The sequence below is a fragment of the Macrobrachium nipponense genome, chromosome 47, assembly GCF_015104395.2.
Source record: "Macrobrachium nipponense isolate FS-2020 chromosome 47, ASM1510439v2, whole genome shotgun sequence".
In the NCBI taxonomy this organism is placed as follows: Eukaryota; Metazoa; Arthropoda; class Malacostraca; order Decapoda; family Palaemonidae; genus Macrobrachium; species Macrobrachium nipponense.
Window position 1 is genome coordinate 34,532,922 of NC_087222.1, and position 16,725 is coordinate 34,549,646.

A 16,725-nucleotide genomic window follows, 5' to 3' on the forward strand; every position below is an offset into this window, starting at 1 on the left:
GTTTCTCACCAACAACAAGTCGCGACTGATGCCCATCTCGGGTGTCAGGACGCGTTATAAGTACTTTTTCGGAGGGTGTCCAGCCGTGACCGTCGGTGAGTTGATCCAGGCCATGCGGTTGTTTACCTTATTTCTTCATAAGGTATAGCTATACTTGGTACCTAGTAATGGCAAACACATACCCCCAAAACTTCAACCCCATATTTACCCGACTTCTGCGCTATCAATCACCTTCTCCTCTTCACATTGGGTGAACAAGCGCCGCACAAACGTAAAGCAACGCCAACTGCACAAACAACAAACCAAACAAACGAATTATCGCCACAAACGAAGAGACTAACAACACTTTTCGGTTGTTTAGTAAACAACACAGAGATGATACAGAAGACATAGAAGGCGGTTACGGATGTCGATTCCGGTGGGTAGTTTGGGCAAATTGCCCGTTTTTGGGCATTTCTGGCGCTTGTTTGGGTTGGATGGGTCAAATAATTGCAACGAATGAATTTACAATGTATCTTGCATATTTTAATATGTGAATGGACGAATTAACACGGAATAAGATTGAAGAAAAGGAGAGGTATGAAACAATTCTACGAAATAATCTGGGCAAATTACCCAATTTTATGGACTTTTTTTTTAGTTTAATTTGGGTTCAGTGAGTCAAATAATTGAAACGAATGAATTTAAAATGCATTAGGTATTTTACCAGACGCACATCAATGTTTACCAGGTAACGAAGAATCAGCCTACGTCAATTCTGTCGGATGATTTGAGAAAAGTTCCCAATTCTGGGGGCATCGTTTGAGGTTGAATTCGGGTTAGATAGGTCAGGTCATTTCAGTGGATGAATTTAGAATGTATTTAGTATATTCAGAAATGTAAGTGGACCATCTAACGCCGAATAAAGTGGATGAAAAGATGAATGAAACTATATCAGTTCTGTGAAATTGAAATATTTTGGGTAAGCCGCCCTGTTATATGGGCATCGGGGGGGGCGCTGAAATTGGCACGAATGGGTCAGATGAAGCTAGATACCTCCCGAAATATGAGTCTCCTGTTGCCTTTGAAATATGCCTGGCATGTATATCATATCAGCGAATGTCACAGAAAAATGATGGGCGGAAATCCACGTGCTTTCGTCTTTACTGCGACATTGTCAAGGGACGAATGTATACCGCATACGCTCTAAACTATTATACAAGAGAGGATATTGTGCCCTCACCTAATCCAAACCTCCTGGGTAATTTGGCCAAAGTCGACCTAGCCATCCTGGACTCCGGTCCTGTCCTCGTCTTTCTTTGCAATATGCGGTTCCTCCTTGTTTGCAACAAACAGCTCCTTTGGGGATTTCAAAGACTGAAAACGGCCGCTTCGAAGTCAGCTTAAAGTTGTCCCGAACCTGTGAATAATTATCAGCTGTTTTCAATATGAAAAGTAGCAGTGAGTGTTGTTCCTGTCTCAGTATCGACCACAGCTGACCAACTATCAGGTACTACAGCAGACAAAGACACCACAACAGGTCAATCTCCAAAGATGATACGATGTCTGTCCCCATTTCAATCCATCTCGGGTCAATCTAATCTTATTGCATACACTGATAGTTTCCAGTATCAAGCAGACAGGACACTTTTGACCTTTTGAACTAGCAGGTTGATACCAAAAACTGTATCAGCGCCTGCATTTCTTGAAAGAATGGACCAATTATATAATATGTACTTAAAGCGAGTGAATTTACTGTAGAATTTTTTTTCTCAAGATGGTCACTTCATTTGAAAAGGAAGTGTAACATGTGGATAGTCCACTTCCTGAGCACACTTCAAATGGATATATAGGCGTGATGATGCTTCACTTGCTAGCACACGAAGCGTAACTGAAGCCAACTGTAGCAGAGATGACTAATGATCCAAGTGCAGGTCAGGTGTCCACTGTATATATATGAATAAATTATTTTTTGCAATTAAGAAACGTTGTCACTTGTGTTCTGAAATAAACTGAAAACAGTTTATTTCAGTCAGTCTCTCTCTCTCTCTCTCTCTCTCTCTCTCTCTCTCTCTCTCTCTCTCTCACACACATACACACACCATCTCTCCCACCCTCTTTCTCTCAGTCATTTAAGGAATATTTTCTCTCAAACTCAAATTTGAATAATGTACTTATGCTAATTGCAGAGAACACCTGTACTCTCTCTCTCTCTCTCTCTCTCTCTCTCTCTCTCTCTCTCTCTCTCTCTCTCTCTCTCTATTGATTTCTTAGCCTCTTCCGAAAGATTATAGGCTTGACAAGCTCCCTTTTCTGGAAAATTAGGTTTGACGGAAAAAATATGACTTGTAGGAGCCTTTTTCAGAATGAGTAGTAATACTTGCTGGGTCCGTTTTCAGAATAACTCTTACTTGAAGGAGCTTTCTGTTCAGAATATCTAATACTTCCTGGTCCCACAACTTCCCATCATCTGTCCATCCGCCTGTGGTGTTTGCGCATGGTAACACTACGTCCTGGGCTTTAAATAATATCCTATTTCGAATATTAACGGTGTAATTCGCATACAGTAAATTATTAAAACTCTTTTCAGTTGCAAATGAACACCCAGACATCCTTTTATTTACCTAAAGCTTATACATAGCGTAACTATTTAAAGCCCGGGACGCAGTGTTACATGCGAAAACACCACAAGCAGATGGACAGATGGAAAAAAACAAAGTATAGTTTCAGACTGTGGTTAGGCTCCGTGCTGAGCGTCCAGTGCATAGTGCCATTCATGCCATCATAGAACATATAGTACGTACTTAAGGTCCCATCTACCCATCTACCCAAATGTCGTCCTTGAACTCTCTACCTTGAATAACCCCTACGTCGTTGATGTCGTCTCCTGAGAATGAGATCGGAGAAAACCTTCAGTTTCTTATTCCTGAAATAGAAACTATACGCAAACTGTTCGCTGACGTCAGCAAAAAAAACCTATCTGAGGATAGGTTGTCAGATGGACCAGTGTAAATGAAAAAAGATAGTTGCCTATTTAGTCCCTGTGACATGAATATGGCCTCAACCTCTGGCTTGCTGATGGAAATGGCAGCTAGGCCTAAATGCTGGGAGATTGTGGCAGAAGCTGCTGACCCCCGGGGAAATAATCTCTCTGTCTGTCAAGAGAAAAGAAGGGTAAAGCCTTGTGGTATGTTGCCAGATGGTTCATTCACCTTTCTTATACATACTCCACCTGGAAGTTGAAGCGTCATTTCGCATTAAAGAAAATCATTCTTAACTCACCATAGGGTTGCATGGAGCAAACGGTGAATCCCAGGAAGCCTCATCAACACACCTTCACCTTGTCCAGGTGGCTGACGACAACTCTGGCCTATCCCACTAGAACCGTCAACCAGGGTAACATGAAATAATGGCTGTAGTTGGGTCTGTTCGCAACGCGTGTCGCGGGCAGATGCTGACAGCCTCTGGATCTGAAATGTCTGCTATAATCTCGGGACAACCAAAATTCGGTTTCAGCCATTTGAAAATAGGAATCAATACACATACGTGTAAGGGTTACATAATATAAAAATATGGAATGTTATTCCATATATAAAAACTAAACTATGATTAATTAAAACCAGTGACCCAAGAGGTCAACCAGTTTGCTTGCAGGAATGTGATCAGACCAGATAAGATAAAGTAGGCTAAGATGACGTGTTGTATCAGTCAGTGTCTGGTTTGCCATCATCTGTGGTCATCAAGTCTATTGTTTTGTAAACGGTTGTCAAAGCTTCCTGCTTTAGACAACCACGGTGACCTATAACCTAGACGGCCTACATGACTTGTAATCTATGTCATCTGTGTGTATGTTCGTATGTTCGAGCTACTGTCTGCTCACTTTATGATTTGTAAACCAGATAGTAGTCAGACTTGAATTAGCCAGCATCATTGGCAGACCTGCATTTTTATCTGATCTTCACAATGTAGACTTCGAGAATACAGATATTTTTGTACTGTGTGTTTCAACTACAAACCTCACATCAGAAAGAAGATACTGAATGAACTTAGAAATTATCATCATGAGTTTGAAATATCTCCGCCTTCATACCCAAAGAAGATACTGACTTAGAAATTATCATTGAAATCCAAGACACTCCAATGAGGATGGAGAGTCATAACAAACTGACCTTAGCGTAAATTATCACAGGTCTAAATAACCTCACAGGGCGCCTTATTATCCAAAGGCATCAGCCCTACATACGTACATACACACCACGCACATGCACAGTCATCCACAACACGCACAGTTCAAGAAAGATCTCTCGTGCCCGTCAATCCAGTAAATGAGGTTTCGCATTAAATTCTCTGCACTACTACAGAGAGCCACGTGCCAAACTTAATTGAACCTTGTATGAGTGCATGATTACAACTCTCGCTCCCCTGCACTCTAAGCCTTTTCCAATTATATTACTTTGCCATTCGTTATCATCTTCTGTATTGATCTCACACACGAAAGAGGCAGTCTACCTGTTGCTCAAGGTCACCCTTCCTGTCATAACTCAATGACCCAGATTTACCATCATTTCCATAGAAATAAAACATACAATGTAGGCTAAAGGCCAAGTGCTTGGAGCTGTGAGGTCATTCAGTGCTGGAAGGAAAATTGAGGATAAAAGGTTAGAGGTGTAACAGGAGGAAAACCTCAGAGCAGCTGCGCAACGAAACAATAAAAGGGGTTGCAGCTGGGGGCCGAAGGGACGTTGCGAAGAACCTCATGTGAAGCCTACACTGCTCCGCTCGATACTTCGTTTCGAGGACTAGAGGACGCTCGCACCTTTTCTCAGAGAGTAGGCAAGACGATGACCGCTGCACCACTCCCATATTTATCAGAGGTCATCGAACGGCGTAACAAAAATGGCAGACCTCCAAGACGGAAGTATCAGATCTATTTATCATTTCCATTTGAGCTCTGGGGTAGCGTGAGGGGTAGGGAGGCAGGGGCATTCAGTTTTACTTAGGGAGGGTCTGGCACGGCTGCAGCAGCAGCAGCAGCAGCCAGGTCAGGGTAAGGTGCCCCCCAGGTGCCCCAAGTCAGATTAGGAAGGTAAGGTCTGGTTATGTCAGGACAAAGCGTTCTAGGAAAGGTTAGGAGTCCTCACGCCCACTCTCTGTGTGCACTGCGCGTCAAAGGGTTAATTACGTGAAACGGCTCACGGTAATAACACAATATCAGAGCATATGACCCTGATTGAATACATGAAGCTCTTGAAATCAGGGATTTAAAAAAAAGATCAAAGATGATTTATTTCATTATTTTATTGCTTTGTCCATTATGACATTGTAGCTACACAGGTAGAAATATATGTAGGCCTGAAGCGTCAAAATGCCTATATATATAATATATATATATATATATTTATATATATATATATATACTATATTATATATATATATATATATATATATATATATATATGAATAATTATCACATCGAACCGTGATCCATTTATATATCAATTCAAGCTACAAATGTCCTTTAATATCTAAATTCACTTACCTCCCAAATGATATATTTTTCATATATGTACCGAAGGGAATTTTTGGTTTTTTTAATTGATAATAATTTCGTACCCACTTGGCTTGACGGTGGTTCGATCCCATGGGGGGACGAAATTATTATCAATTTTTAAAAAATTCCCGCTTCGGTACATATATGAAAATATATCATTTGGAGGTAAAGTGAATTTAGATATTAAAGGACATTGTAGCTTGAATTGAAAATATATATATATATATATATATATATATAAAATATATATATATAAATATATATATATATATATATATATGTGTGTGTGTGTGTGTGTGTGTGTGTGTGTGTGTGTGTGTGTGTGTGTGTGTTGAGGGGGATTTCCCGCTCAAAAATTGCAGATATGTTCTTTTCAGCATAAGCATGACTTGAAGATTAGGTTCCAGGATATATATATATCTGACTCGAGAGACTCTCTCTCTCTCTCTCTTCTCTCTCTCTCTCTCTCAGGGTAAAACAGAGATGGGCAGTATTCAAATACAATTGTATATATATATATACTGAGAGAAATACATTTGTTTGTAATACTGTATTTATAAACATTTTTTATGCAAGTGTTTAGGTAAGGATTGAAGTACTTTTTAAACAAGTTGGCTGGTGGTTCGCTACCCCTACAAAAAAATAATCTTTTTTTAAAGTCCTACAGCATATCTCCATATAAAGTGTCTCATCAAAGAGTCTTGTCTCATTGCAGTCTTTTAATGTGGGATACGTGTATGAACACCTAATTCACTCAAATCTAAATAGGAATCTTTGAAAGACATAGTACATCCCAAAAACCAAAGTGTTCAGAGCCTTTCAGAAAGCTGTGTACTACATCATATTTTTCAAGATACTTTCCTAAAACTTCGCCCACAGTGGACGAGGAAAGGCTGATGGACAAAAAGAAGAGTTTTCTTTCTCATGTCAGAGTTTCTATATATTGTGATTGACCAGTGATAGTAAATTATGTAAGACATCTGTGCAGTTTCCTGTGTTCAGTCAAGGTTCGGTATCCAGTGGGATTTGGTGTACAGTAAGTGATATCATTCCTATAAATGGAAGATGTCAAAAGTATTGGAAAAAACATTTGAATTGAATTCACACACAATTTAAAAGTAATGCATTCAAGTATTGAAATCCATCACATTCACCTGCAATGTATTTGGTATTTTAAATACAATATTCAAATACAATTTTGAACAAGTAATGTATTTGGATACATTACTTATCCATCTCTGGATAAGAAGCATGACTTGAAAGGTTAGAAAGTTCTAGCTTTAGATATACTATATATGACACGAGAGACTCTCTCTCTCTCTCTCTCTCTCTCTCTCTCTCTCTCTCTCAGGGTAAGAAGCTTGACTTGAAGGAGTCTTCATCGGAACAGGTATCCCTGGCAAGCAGTGGTGAAAACATTACCGTCCACTTTGTCCCCACTCTCGAGTCGTTGACACCCCTGATGCGATAGTAGGGCTCGCTCTTAAATGTGCCGCTAACTTCATAGGTCTTGCTGTTGTGGTAGTACAAATAAGAGTCTTGGAACAAGGTCCCATCTGCCCAGTGGTCGTCTGGGAAGTCCGGTCCTCGCACGAGTCCTACAATCAAGTCAGCTCCTGGAAGGGTGATCAGAAGAAGGAGAACTTTCATTATTCATCCGAAATGATATCGCCACGCAAAGAGTCCCCCACCACCCCCAACACCAACCCACCTCCTGAGGATGTCGTGCGACTGAAACTTCAAAAGATCGAGCGAGGTGCAACACATTACTTTCTCTGACTTCCTAGAGAGGACCTTTTGGTGGGCTTCCTCCAAATGAATAGGGTTCAGATTCTGAATCTTAGTATAATGGGGCGTAACGTCTGTCCATCCCTCTGTCTGTCATTCAATCGCGTTCAAACGGCTGGTCCGACTGGCATGAAACTTGACAGGGTTATAGTGGGGACCCCTAAGATGGTTTATAATGGGGTTTCATCCTACCTCCCCCACCCCCTCTGAAGGGGGTAGGGGTAAGAAGGGACTGGTTAGTTACTTTACGAATTTGTCATACATAATTTCTGTACATATTGTTTTGCTAGTATAATAATAATAATAATAATAATAATAATAATAATAATAATAATAATAATCATAGGAAAATGGGGAAGAGAATCACCTAATACTTTCAACAACTTCAGAAGAACTTCAACCTCCGGCTTGGTAATGAAAATGGCCAGTCGAAATCCTGGGAGAGAGTCGCAGAAGCCATTCGCCTGCGTGAACGGAAGAGTCGCCTGTGACACGGCATAGATCTCGTTGCTCTCTTTGATGGTGTAGACGTCTATCTTGTCCATCATTCTTTCTGTCGGACGAGAGGAAGGGTAAAAGCTTGTGGTGAATTGCACGGTGAAAAGGGCAAAATGGCATCTCTAGAGTGGATGGGAATGCTTCTTACCCTTTGTTTCATACTACGTTGCCCAGAAAGCTGCATCAAGGAAAATATCCAGTTTACTGCTTGAGGTCTGAGTGACTGTACACAAGCGTTTTCTCAGTACTTTGGCAACATCTCCACATGCGCAAGTACATGCGTCAAGCATACTGACTGACTGTTAATTCTAAATGTCTGAGTAACAGTGGGCCAGTTTATAGCCCGTCGTCTAAATACATTTGAAGTAGCTGTGAGCCAAATGTCTACATTTTTTGGAAAACCTATTTGATTACCTACGGGGAAACACACCAACAATTTCTCTGGACTGCCGTAAGTAGATGTATCCAGACCTGCTGCAATACCTGAATGATACAACGGATGAGTTCTTGTAGCTATAGTTACCATAGAAGAGGTAATAAACAGTAGAGGGTTCAGAAGTTTTGGTGGCCGGCAAGTGGTCCGCAAGGTAACAGGCCACCGATCCGTTAGACTCGACGACCCTAGAGGCAGCTACGCACCACAAAGAGGACCAGCACATTGCTTTGCAACAGGCTGCAAGAGACAGTTAGATGAAAGAGAAAATGAAGTTAGTCACTGGGGGAAAAAGCATTCTTGACTCAACAAAGAGCAACGCAGAACAAGACATTGGTCAGGAATGACGCAAATGTGAGAGACAGTAGATCGTAAAGCGGACTCTACCGACATGCCTCTACTCACATGTGTCTGACAGGCCGACGATCAGTTTGGCCTCCCCCTCAGGGACCGTGATCCCAAACGCCATGAAGAAGGAACTGAAGGTGGGACTCGTCACGAAGCGGGGTCTGGCTTCGTGTTGAACGACCTCGAGGAGTGACGGCGGCACTCCCGCGGCAACGACTGACGGTGTTACACTCAGCTCTACGTTCAACTGCTCCTCCACTCCAGCTCCGAAGGCCTGGTATGTTTCCACCGTAGAGGGAGGAGCCAATGGTGACGAGGTCGCCAGGAGCCGGACGGCAGGAGCTAGACGGCCAGGTGCCATACGTATAGGACCAGGAGCTAGATGATGTCGTTGAGTAGTCAAAACCGTAATACGACATGGCCTGCGGGAACAAAAGGACGCACACAAGCAAAGCCGAGACAAGCGGAGCATGATGCAGCTTCATCGTGGAGATTATTGCCGTCGCCTGAATAGTTCTAGTAGCCTGAAAGGAGAGAGGAGACGTTTCATTCCATCCAAAGGACCTGCACAAAGGAATCTACCACCCTAAAACTACCAAGGCACGTGGGGCTGCACACATACACACATAGATATAAAAGCCTAGAATGCCGCATCGGGCGCTAGCTGAATAGGCTGGCGCACGTCATCAGGCCCGCCATCTTGGGGCGGTAATTCAAACAATGCAGCAGGCTGCAGTATATGACGTTTTTTCGCCACTATTCGCTTAATATTGCACGGATTTTCTTGTCTGATGGCTCGTTACAAAGCTTACATAATTCCCTACAAGGATCTAATAAAATAAAGTTGTTCCTTATTGTTTGAAAGTTAACTTACAATGACTTTGTTTTTAGCAGGTAGGGGAAGGGGGCTAGTTGTACACAAATGTTAATATTTACCTCATAACTATTGCTGTAAAACAATAATTTGAAATGCTGTTGATAAGACAGCCTACGAAAAAAAAATGGTTAAACAATATTGTTTAAGGGCCATTAGGTCAATAGGGTAAAATGTTGGACACTAATTTGATGTTTCTAGATTTCTTTCAACTGCATTATAGCTATGTAATATTAGTGTTAATCTGGTCCTTGTAATAAGAACTAAATGGCCAAGCAAGGCACATAATGAGTTTTGTTGATGTTTTGATATAGCCTGCTGATTTCATATCAATGCATATAGATTATCATTACAATGTAGTATCAATTAAAAACTGTTGGAAACAGCAATGAAAAAAAAAAACTTGTTTAAATTGCTGGGAATATTTATAATCAATGCACAGATGTACAATAAATGTTATTATACATTCAATGTAAGAACAAATATCATGAAAATAAATCATTGTGCAATACATTTTGAGAGTTGTTACTTCAAAGTATAGGCTTAATGACCCATAAGGCCACCCACAGCTTTAAATTTATACATGTGTGACCAAACCAATGAACAGTTAGCTGAAAAAAAATTAGACTGGCCTTATGATTGTGGTCTAGGCTGAAAGGCTCGGTGTGGGGGGGGGGGGGGGGGACGGTTACTATGACCGGGTATACAGGGTTGCTCGTCAGGATTGGCTCATTTTGGCAATTTTGGTCTAAGAAGTATAGAGATGGCCCAGGCCCTTATCCCAAATAAGGGTATAATAATTTGGGTCCTTGAACAAACACAGGGTCTAGAGATGAGCTATATTGAACTGTTAATGCTTGCCATACGATATATCTTAGTCTGAGCAAATTAAGGTAGTTTTGTGAAAAAATTTAAGTTCTATATAATTATTTCACCATATAAAAATTAGGTCTAGAGATAGGTCACTTCTGCCACTAGACGAGGTCTCTTGATACCCGCTAAATTTTCCAAAGCCAGGTCTAGAGGTCAGAATTCACTGAGGAGCATCCCGTTCCAAAAAAATGGAAGAACCCCCACCCCACCCAGGCTCAAAGGAGCCAGGCAGAGATGCAAAGGCTAGATAACACAGCAAATCCTAGTTATTCTAGGGCCTACTGTAGTTTATTTTTTAGGCTCAACCCTACAGTTTTATGACTTAAACTTGTAGGCCTGTGCCAAAATTATATATGGGGGATTTTTTTAACAGAGCACTTCGAGAGACAAAGATTTTACTTAAGTTGCACAGATCCATAGCTGTAGGCCTACTTTAGTCATCTGTCTTATCACAGCATTTCAAATTATTGTTTACAGCAATAGTTATGGGTAAATATTAACATTTGTGTACAACTAGCCCCCTCCTTCCCCCTACCTGCTAAAACAAAGTCATTGCAAGTTAACTTTCAAACAATAAGGAACAACTTTATTTATTAGATCCTTGTAGGGAATTATGTAAAGCTTTGTAACGAGCCATCAGACAAGAAAAATTCGTGGCAATATTAAGCGAATAGTGGCGGAAAAACGTCATATACTGCAGCCTGCTGCATTGTTTGAATTACCGCGCCAAAGATGGCGGACTTGTTGACGTATGTCCGGCCGGCCGAAGCGGCATCTAGGCTTTTATATCTATGCATACACAGACCAACATGACAACATGTGCACAGTTATTAAAACTCAAAGATTGGAACATGGGAAGCGTCCTGAGCAAAGGTTATAATATCTTTTCCTGGATGCACAGGTATGTTCATATGTGTGTGTATATATATATATATATATATATATATATATATATATATATATATATATATATATATATATATATATATATATAAGCGAATACCACGGGAAATGAAAGTCAGGAATCCAAGCGCTTTTAGTCTTTATTCAGACATCGTCAAGGAGCTACTAAAGTACAATCGGAGAGGAAGGCCTCAGGTGCAAACAAGATCAGGAATTACCAGATGGTTAATTATCAAAAGGGTAAAATTAAAAGGGATAATCCAGGATAATCGGATATCACACGGTCACAAACTTAAACAGAGTTCTGACCCTAACCGAAATTACAAGTATCTTTACAGTCCAAAAACATGTAAAAACTGAATATATTAATTTTGTTGCTTATATTTATCTGCAACTTTTTTCATTATGAAAGCATCAAGTTTAAATAAACCAAGACTTAAATTTAGAACATTTCTATTATTTGACTTGATAAAACAAGATTCAATGATATTCCTTTTAACTGTGTCATTACATGGGACTAAGGCTCTTGCTTGACTCCAGTTAATAGGATGGTCTAAATCTCTCATATGTACAAATAATGCATTCGATATTTGCCCAGTTCTCACAGAATATTGATGTTGCTTAAGACGCTGTGAAAGAGATTTTGCCGGTCTGTCCGTAATAGATTTTATCACACTTTTTGCAAGGAATTTCATATATGCAGCCTGGAAGATCTTTAGGAGAATTTTTGATTACTAAACTCTTGACATTAATATTACTGAAAACAACATTTATGTTAAAAAGCTTTAAAATTCTAGGAATATCTAAAAACCTTTCATTTCCCGTGGTATTCGCTTATTTATGAAGTCACGTGCATCTACTGTGATTTTTTAAGCATATATATATATATATATATATATATTATATATATATATATATATATATATGAATGGTAAAAAATGCTCTGTTACAACAGAATTCCATCTAATAAAAGGAGCCGATAAAAATGCCAAAATATAGAAAGTAAGTACTATATTTCAGAGACAGTGGTCTGTGAAATATATTACTTACTTTCTATATTTTGGCATTTTTATGGGCTCCTTATATATATATATATATATATATATATATATATATATATAATATATATATATATCTTACAAGTATGTAATGTTAGTGAATCAAATATCAATGTCTTGCTTGGAGACAGGCTGAACTGTAAGGGCAGCTTACTTGAGTGAAGGAATTTGGATACGTAAGCGTTCTAACCGAGAGATCGCTCGTTCTTGTCATCAAACATGTACATCGTTTGTAACGGATGTTACAGGTCTAATAGACCAGGGCATTTGCGAGAGTCACATTCCTTTTGGCGAGATCAAGAGGTCAGGTGGTACACGTCAGGTGTTGGGAGGGAGAGAAAACCCCATCGTAAAGGTATGACACATATTTTGTAAGACTTAGAAAACCGTTACCTTTGAAAAGAGAGAGAAGTGTGATATACATTCTTTACTTAGTTACTTTGAAAAGAGAGTGATGTGTGAAGTGTATTTTTTATCCATTGTTATCTTTATTACAGATGGGTTATATTCCATGGTACTAGAGATGGGAATCTCTAACCTGACTAATATAATGAACTTATTGACATTTTGGGTGTGACAGGTGAATGTTAACTTACTAGTTTTCTTTATGGGCAGATTTGGGTTTTTGTCATTATGACTTGTTAATCATTTTGTTCTATCTTATATTCAACTGCTTTGGGTAATAAATAGTATATTTTTATAATTACGAGATCTTAATAGCCTAACGACATGGTTGCAGACAGAGGGCACCATTGACAACAGGTAAGGGTTTCTAATTTGTGTAGTTTTAATAAAAGGGGGTGTAAGAGTAGTGGCAGGCGGTTTAAGAGGCTTTTTATATATTTTCTAAGCTGTAGGTACGCTAACGAAGAGACTGGTGACTAGTTAGACATAGATGTTTTTTTTTTTTTGGTAGGAAAAGGGGTTATAATCATGTCACAGGCAACTCGGGGCCCTTTTTGCTGATTCAATGGGTTGGGGAGGGAGAAGCTTTTGGTCTCTCCGGCTAAGTCAGTGTCAGCCATCTTGGGATTCTTGAATACCAGTGTTTTAAAACGTGAAGGGGAAAAGTTTAATTTTCGACGTATTAAAGTGTTTCACAAGTGTGGTAAATAGTTCACCCATATTTGTGGTGTTTACACGAATTCAGTTTCCAGTCATATGAAGATGTGAGTGTATTTTTCAAGCTTTCTTTCTTATTTTCTCCTTTTTATCTTTTATATTTTTTTATACTTTTTTTGTTGTTTACATTCCTTATGTTTGTTTGTGGCGAATTTAATTGAGCGGAGTTTTTTGTTGCAAGTCAAGCCCTGAGAGAGAGAGAGAGAGAGAGAGGCGAGAGTTGGTGCTTGTGAGACAGTCGCCGTGGTGTAGCTCTTAGTAAGCGTTTTGCATTTTTTTCTTTTTCTATCCCCTCCTTTTTTTTTTGCTGTTGCTTTTGTGGGATGATATACTGGGAGTGGGGTGCGTTTGCCTTTTGTTATCCATTATTGGGGGAAAATTTTTATTAATTTTTCTGGATTGGGTTTTGTGTATATAAATACATTGATGTTAATGAGATCAGGGAATCTTATAGAACAAAAGAGCTTTCGGAAACAGAGAAAGATGACGGATACTAAGAGTACCACAATGCTACTACATCACGTAACGAACGTGAATGTGGGTGTGAGTCCATTCAGAGGGATGGTAGATGCCGTTCTATCACAACCTGTCCAAATTTTTATTGAAGGAGTGAATAATTATTTAGCTAGAAAGAATATATCGGATGATATAGAGGCATTTAGAGAGGCAAAAGCTTTGCTAGATTTCAATATGGGGAGACCACTCCCACCGTTGCAGGAGTTTCCAATTTACAAAATGTCATATCTGGATGGATTTGCAAGCATTTTTGAAAACAGCTTATGGCTCAAAGGAACACGGAGATATGGTGAGGGACCTCCGAGGTCTTTATAAACTACGGAAGGGCACTAATAGCCTCGTAGAACATAGTTCAAAACTTTTTGATGCAGTGGCAGATTGGGTAGGAAAATTGAAAACATCTAAATGGGCTACAGGGAGTAATGTCTCTCTTGATAACATTCATAAACTAATCTATTTTTCCCTGCTCTTGCACGATGTACCGGATGCAATAGTGAATAGCTTTGATGAAAAGATTGAACCTACTTCAGACGAAGAATTACTTCATGACCAAATTGAGAAACATATGTCTAAATGTCCCACTCTAGATAGCACAGTTTTTAATGGGACAGGCCTGAGGGATAGAGTGCAAAGAGACACAGAATTTTCTCCTCCCATCTGTGCGCAGCACCTGGAAGTGCTTACAGAAGTACTTAGGAGGCTTAGATTAGCGGGGTTGAAAATTTAGCTAGCCAAGTGCTCGTTCTGGAAAAAGCAGATCACATATCTAGGCCACGTTATATCTAAGGAAGGGGTTAGAATAAATGACGATAAAGTCAAAGCAATAGCGAATTTTCACACCCCCAGGTCAAAGAAAGAGATCAAGTCATTCCTGGGTATCGCCGGTTTCTTCAGGAGTTTTGTGAAAGGGTTCTCAAATACAGCAGCTGCCCATAACTGATGTATTGCGGGAAGACGTTCAATTTCAATGGAAGGAACCTCAACGCGGAGAGTTTTCAAAAGCTCAAGGACACGCTAATGAATCCCCCTGTTTTGAAGTTTCCAGATTTTAGCAAACCTTTCACATTAGTGACTGATGCAAGCCAGGAAGGTATAGGTGCTTGCCTTATGCAAAAGTTTGATGGGAAATTTCATCCTATAGCTTTTTATAGCAGGAAGTTCAGGACAAAGGGCAGCAACGAGAAGTCCATGGCCACCATAGATAAAGAAGCCTTTGCAATAGTGTCGAGCTTAGTTCATTTTAAAATGTTACTGATGGGGAATAAAGTAGAAGTTCTTACAGACCACAAACCATTACTAGATCTTTTTCATAAACCCGATTTGTCGCCAAAAAGAGCTCGATGGTTTTTAACCATCAGAGATTTTTATGCAAAGCTCAAATATATAGAGGGCAAATTTAACGTGGTTGCTGATGCTCTCAGCAGGAGTTTTCACGACCCGGAAGGTTTCCAAGTTGCGCAAGTCACTAGCGAGGCCATTCAATGGGATATACCTCTCATAGAGCAAAGGGAAGATGAAGACGAGATTTTAGCAGATGCAAAAGCGTTTCTAAGAGGGGAATTAGTCAGGAAGAGTTATAAGTTCCTTTTTCGGGTTTGGAGTTAGAAGGTAATCTATTGGTTAGGAAAAATAAATATAAGTTGAGAACCAGTGAAAGTAAAGGAGATACAACACAGATCGTAATTCCGAAGGTCCTAATTCCAGTGGGTTTTGGATATAGTTCATTGCAGGTTCGGTAGTCCTCATTTGGGAATAGAAAAAACATATGATGAGGTTCGTGCTAAATACATTTGGAAAAACATGGGGAAAGATGTGGAAAATTTCGTAAGTAATTGTACGGTGTGCAACGCATGTAAACGTTTCTGCTAAACGTTTCTTCAAGGACAACTTCCTGCAAATTAGGATCGTATCCTATACCGAGTAGACCTTTTCAGAGAATACATATGGATATCCTGGGGAGTTTTTGTGAGTCTAGATATGCGAACAAGTACTTGTTAGTGATAATAGATGAACTTACAAGGATAGTAGAAATTTTCCCACTTAAGCATAAAACGGCCAAAGAAGTAGCCATAGCGTTTTTCAATGGTATCATTTGCAGACATGGATCTCACCGAAGTTCTATTAAAACCGAACAATGGGAGGGAATTTATGAACAAAACCTTGGAATGTTTAGCTGAAGTCATGGGGATACAGAAAGTAACAATTATTCCATACAGACCCGAAGCTAATGGGTTGTGCGAACGAGTAAACAGGAAAGTGCTCGAGGCTCTCAGGAAAACTGTAGGTGGTAATGATAAGAATTGGGACAGATATGTTAATGTTGTTCGACATAGTATTAACACTATGGTTAGTGATTCCATTAAAATGTCCCATTTGAAGCTTTGTTTGGTTGTCCAGCACGAGGCACATTTGATTTGTTAACTATGCTCATCATGGGGAGGATACGATCGAGGCATTGGTATCCCACAGCGAGAGAGAGACATGCTTGTCTCAGCCGTAACCTCGAATCCACAACCAGAGATATGGTACAGAAGAGTAATAGTAAAAACATCTGATCCCAAGATCAATGTCGGAGACAAGGTATTTTAAAAACTTAACGTGAGAAATGAAACTAAATTACAAATTAGGCACGAAGTTTGAAGGTCCTTTTAAAGTCATTGAAGAGAAAATTAGAAAACAGATTTGTAGTCTTAGAGGAAAAAAACAGGTCGGTCGAGGTTAACACACATCTCGAAATTGAAAAGAATTGGTTGTGGTGATTAATATATTGTCGCGCAATTGC

The 16,725-nt window shown here is 39.7% G+C and overlaps 1 long non-coding RNA gene across 1 annotated transcript; it reads right to left on the bottom strand.

Annotated features, from left to right (window-relative positions):
- Positions 1-6,970: 6,970 nt before the first annotated feature.
- LOC135204502 (uncharacterized) lies at positions 6,971-9,137 on the bottom strand. Its single transcript, XR_010312257.1, has 4 exons — positions 8,655-9,137; positions 8,340-8,489; positions 7,686-7,871; positions 6,971-7,146 (listed from the first exon to the last, which is right to left on the bottom strand). It is a non-coding gene; the product is annotated as an uncharacterized LOC135204502 (long non-coding RNA).
- Between the last annotated feature and the right edge of the window lie 7,588 nt (positions 9,138-16,725).